Source organism: Hipposideros armiger, unplaced genomic scaffold (genome assembly GCF_001890085.2).
Source record: "Hipposideros armiger isolate ML-2016 unplaced genomic scaffold, ASM189008v1 scaffold_193, whole genome shotgun sequence".
Taxonomy (NCBI): domain Eukaryota; kingdom Metazoa; phylum Chordata; class Mammalia; order Chiroptera; family Hipposideridae; genus Hipposideros; species Hipposideros armiger.
In genome coordinates this window covers 19,607-25,193 of record NW_017731543.1, presented here as the reverse complement: position 1 = coordinate 25,193, position 5,587 = coordinate 19,607, and the positions used below count along the sequence as shown (strand labels likewise).

Sequence of the window (5,587 nt, the reverse complement as noted above, 5' to 3'; positions counted from 1 at the left end):
GTTGTTACTTTGTGAGGGTGAAAAGGGTAACTATTGCATTGTTCTGTACACCTGAAACTAACAATAAATAAATAAATAAATAAATAAATAAAAACCCACTGAAACCTACATTGCAATTCATGCCTTTTCTCCTTAAACAGCTGAATAGAGGCTGCCTTCCCTTTACTGAGCATCCTAAATACTGTTGACTTGTTTGTAAGAAACGTTGTCAAATGTAAACACCCTGGACTCCAAATGGAAATGAAAACAGGCTGGAAAATGCTGGCCAGTCAGCAGCTGTACCTGTTAGGAGCTGCGTGCAGAGCCCTGCAGAGTCCAGCTTTCCTTCTGCCCACGCCATCCGCGCTGGGAAGTTTCCCAGCCTCAGAATCCTCCTGACCTTAGAACTTGGAGGCTGGTTGTTTTTTGTTTTCTTTTAATCCACATTATTGCTGCTCCCTCAGCACTCATGGCCCTTCGCGATGCCACTTGGGACATCTCTTTGCCATTCATTCTAATTTATTCTGAGACGCAGATTCAGCTTATTTTTTTTTTAAATGCAGCTATGCTGCCAAGAGGGCAAAACAGCTGGTCTCTGCTTTTCACTTTGTGGATTTTCAGCACATTAGCAGTTGTAGAAGAGGGAAGATTTGCAACTCTGTTGCTTTGATGATGATGATGATGATGATGATGATGATGATGATGATGATGGCCATGATCATACTGATGACAATATCTAGCATTTCACTTAGATTATCTCTCTTAATCTTCCTAACCCTAAGAGAAAGCTACTATAATTTGTACCATACATGGTCAAATGTAGGTCAAAAAATTTCCCTAAATAAAGAATTGGGAGGCAGAATAATTCCAGCTAGTAGAGGACGCTGATATTGTTTTTCCCCCAGTGCCACACTGTCACATAAGTGTTCGAATAAATTGATTTACCATTCATCCTAGTAGGTTCACATATCAATGAGTGCATGACTTGTGCAACAGAAAATATAAATTGTGTCTTGTGTGTATACTAATAAGTATTGAGACATAGTAAGATTTCTCTTCTATTTTCTTTGACAGGCAACATTTGGAGTTTGACCTTGGAATTCTGTGTAATGAACCCATTACAAGGTTTTTAAAGCCAGAAGACGAGATGACACTTGTAAAGCCTACAGACTGGCATATGAACCAATCAGCAAATGGAAGTGTGCAGTTCACTTTCACTATCAGGTTTTTATGAAAAGTTTGTCACAAATTCAAGAGAGGACAGGGTAGCATTATAGAAATACAGAGAAGGTGAGACATCTAACTCTTTAGCCAGTTATACACACAGACACAAAAATGTAAAGTTTCTGGACTTCATGCCAGTTTTCACCCTATTGGTTCCTTTAGTACACTCATTGCCAAGTCCTGATCTCTCAGAGCTTTGTGTAAAAGTGAATGACCTTCAGCTGAAGTCCAAGTTTGTCGTAAACACTCCAAAGAGAAATGAGTTCTGCCCAAGTATGCGCTTCTGATTGTGATGATACAGGAAACAGACACTTACCTTGCAGAAAACCGTGGTGCACCTGGGCCTGGAACACCTGCTCCTGGTTCTGACCGAGACAGGCAGGTAACCGGGATGTTGTCCAGCAAAGAGCACCTGAAGTAAGCAAACGGGAAGTATCTTCTGTTAGAAAACTCAGTAAAAATATATTAAAACTCTTCAGCATGGACGATGGACGTTAAAAAGGGAATGGTCAAGGTGTTCACAGCTTTGAGCAGGTGCAGGTCTCTTTGTCACAGTGCCTGAGCTTTGCACTGACTAATACACGTGGGTTTAATCATAGCTCCACCTTTCACCACGTGGGCAAGTCGCCAGCTCATGTTAAGCACTCAGTATCTGTAACTGTTATTGTAAAGCATAGCATATTATAGCGGGTAGCTGCTTAGGTATCTCTCTTGTGAGAGTCTCGAGGATATAGACTGTCATTTATCTTTTTTTATTCAGTGGTTGGCACAGTGAAGGTGCCCAACTGTTTATTGACTAAATGAATGAATGAATCAATAACCCTACTAGCATTAGTTTACCTGAAAACCCAACGCTTTAGCTTTCAGAATACTGCTTCTGAGACTTCCCCTGGACATCAAATCCCCGAGTACTCTAGCAGCATGCCTGAACAAGGGTGTTCTTTCCCTTCCACCCAGATCGTCCCCAGGGACAAAGCTCTTATGACACTAATAAAGGGTTACTCTCTGGCCTTAGCCCAGCACAAAGCCTGGCCAGTGTGACTCACTCAGGCTGCCGCTGGCGGAGGACACCTTCAGGATCTCTCTCATCAATCCCTGCTTATTAAGTGCCTGCCCCTGAGGGGTGCCAGGGATAGCTGGTGACATGTGGTGGGAATCTACGGGCTTGGCAGGCCCAGCAGTGTACCCAAAATCCACAAATAACTTGCTCTAATAGGAGCCTGGCAGGAAACCTTTGTTCAAGCCTTTGCTGGAAGGGAGGAGGCCTGGAACAGTTCCTGTGGCCAGTGCTGGAGAAGGGGAGGGGTAGGCAGTTGTGGTGGCCAGTGATCCAACCTGCAAGTCCATCCACCAGGCAGTGATCCCCGGGATGAGGTGTTGTATTAGTGAGGGTTCTCCAGAGAAACAGAACCAAAAAGATGGGCAGATGGATGGATGGATGGATGCATGGATGGATGGACAGATAGATATCAATAGTTTATTTTAAGGAATTGGCTCATGTGATTGTAGGAGCTAGCCGGTCCAACGTCTGCAGACAGGCCAGCAAGCTAAGGCCCAGGGGAGACCTGATGCTGCAGCAGGCAGTCAGGAGACAGAGCTGCCTCTTCCTTGGGTGGTGGGGGGCTCAGCCTTTTTCTCTTAAGGTCTTCATCTGATTGGATGAGGCCCACCCACATTATGGGGTTGGGCAGGGGGGTCATCTGCTTTACTCAAAGTCTACTGGTTTAAATGTTAATTCATCTAGAAAATACTTCCACAGAAACTTCTAGAACAATGTTTGACGAAATATATGGGCACCATAAAAATAATTCCACAGAAACTTCTAGAACAATAACTGACCAACTGTACCATGGCCCGGGCAAGTTGACACATAAAATTAACCATCACAACCATACTACTATATAAAACCAGAAAACCTGAATGCTGACAGGTATGGGACCACCGCAGGGTTCTGGACAAGGACAATGGGTTCTGCCCAGCAGGGGCACAGGGACCCATGGGTGAGTCCTGTGAGGGGGCGGGGCGGACCCGCAGGGACCTATGTCTACCCCCAGTGGGGATCTCTGAGCGTGTGAGCAAGTGAACACGAGTTCATCCACAGCACAGTGGTCCCAGCTACAGCACGAGTCCACGTGAGAAATGGGACAAGCAGGTGAGGCGTCGACCGGGGAGTGGCTGTGAGGACCTTCAGGTGGGAGCTGGCTGAACAAATGAACGAGTGTGTGTGTGGGCTAGGATGGGGGGCGGGGCATGCACATGACTCTGTGGCCCCGGCCTGAACATCTGGCAGCGGGTGAAAGGGTGGAACATGACAGGAGATTCCAGAGGAAGAAACCAAGGGAGCAGGTGGGTTGTTTTCTAGCCGCGTTGAGAATGAGAAGCTTTAGGGATGTTCAGGAGGACCTGCCCAGCAGGCAGCTGAGCGGATGGCCCGGGGCTCCGCATCACGGCTGTGACAGAGTTGTGGAGAGAGGGGTTTAGGAGACATAGGAACGAAGGTCATTACTGTCGTGTCTGTGGTGAGCTGGTCAAGGGAGAAAGCACGGTGTGCGACCTGAAGGGCTCAGGGCAGGAACATGGGAGGTCTGCAATGCCCGGGGAAGGGTAGAAAGAGCCACCGGCAAAGGGGTGAGAGGAGCATCCCAGGGGTGTGAGCTGAAGCCGGAGAGGGAGGGGCGGAGGGGACTGTCACGCGTAGGAGGACTTGGGCACAGGAATGGGGTGACCACAGGGAAGAACAGGGATGGAGAGGCACCCACAGGACGGAGAGACGCAGGGAGGGCCTTCTCCAGCATCGCCTGGCGTGTGAGCAGCGACCGGGTCTGCAGGGAGATGCAGCTGGTGGGGTCTCGAGGGGTGATGCTGTGGCTTTGAACTATGAATGTAACACATGGCGACTGAATGAAAAAGGGCCCCCCGGCAGGCCTGGAAGCTCAACAACTGAAGTCACCACACAGGTTGCGCTGATCATTAAAATTCCTAAGTGAACAGGTTATAATGGGAAGTCACGTCCTAAGGCTTATATGAATCCTTACCTCGGGTAAGCCCTGTCCAGGGTTTGTTTGGATTTTGCATCTAGGATAACATATTTAAACTGTCAGAACCATCTGTTCTCCAGACCTCCACAGATAAACACCCAGTCTTGGGATGAGATGACCCCAACATTCCTCACCGTTCTCTTGTGCCGCACCCCTCTGTGACTATGCAGGTTAACATTAACTACCCTACCCCCACCGATGTAAGAGAAGTATCTCTCTCTCCTTTTACCTTGTTCTCCAAGCCCAGGGAGCACCCCGCTTTGCTTTCTCCCACCCCCTCTATCCACCACCAATGGATTCCATGTAACCCTCCTCACATCTCCTCCTCCGGTTCTAATGTATAAAATAAGCTGCAAAACTGCTGCTATTCTTTGGAGTGTTTTCAACCCTTTGAGATTTTGCTTCCGGTCTGGCCCTCAGCTCTGGCTCAGATAAACTCTTGAGACCTTTATTTAGGTTTGAAATTTCTTTTGTGACACCATCACCAGCATCCTGGGTGGTTAAAAAACGAAAACAGCACTTCAGAGCCTTCCAGGGCCAGGCTGTCTGTAACCACTTCGCGCATATTAACCCCTTTAATCCCCACAATAACCGTACCATCTAGGTTTACCTTCTCTCTAACTGTCAGCTAAAGGAGAGAGGCAGAGGGAAACTAAGTCGCTTGTCTGAGGTTGTGCAGCCGGTGGAACACCAAGCTGGCAGTGGGAACCCAGGGTCTAATTCCTAAGACACTCACGGAGCAGCTGGTTAAGATGCCACCAGGAAACTCTGTGTCACATAGATAATCTTTGTAGTGGGTTGAACGGTGCCCCACCCCCCAAGATATGCCCATTGTCCTAATCCCTGTGATGTGAATGTTACTTAATTTGGGGGGAGGGGGAAACTTTGCATATATAATTAAGGATTTGGAGCTGAGGAGATCAGTCATCCTAGTGACAATGACAAGTGTCCCTATAAGAGACAGAAGGGAAAAGACACACAGAGGGGAAAGCCACGTGAAGACAGAGGGATTGGAGGCAGAGACTGAAGCCATGCGACCACAAGCCCGGCAGCAGCAGGAGCCATTAGGAAGCCGGAAGAGACAGAAGGATCGTCCCCTGCAGCCCTCGGACACCTCGGTGACAGACTGCTCCAGAGCACCGAGAAAATACATTTCTACTGTTTTAAGTCACCATGTTTGTGGTAACTTGTTAAGGTGGCAATAAGAAACGAACAAACTTGTATCAAAACCATTCAGGATCTCCCAGAGTCTGTCCTTCCCTGATAATCGCGAGACTTGAGCAGCGCTGTTCTTGTTACCACACCTGGATCTAGGAAGTCAAGTCTCCAGGAAGTACTTTAAAATT

The 5,587-nt window shown here is 47.7% G+C and overlaps 1 long non-coding RNA gene across 2 annotated transcripts in view; it reads right to left on the bottom strand.

Moving 5' to 3' along the window:
- Positions 1-5,057, bottom strand: part of LOC109388381 (uncharacterized) — an 11,814-nt gene extending 6,757 nt beyond the window's left edge. For both annotated transcript variants that reach the window (XR_002125207.1, XR_002125206.1), the window contains exons 1-2: positions 4,978-5,057; positions 1,520-1,615 (exon numbers count right to left, since the gene is read on the bottom strand). This is a non-coding gene — a long non-coding RNA (uncharacterized LOC109388381). The remainder of the gene's footprint in view (positions 1-1,519; positions 1,616-4,977) is intronic.
- Between the last annotated feature and the right edge of the window lie 530 nt (positions 5,058-5,587).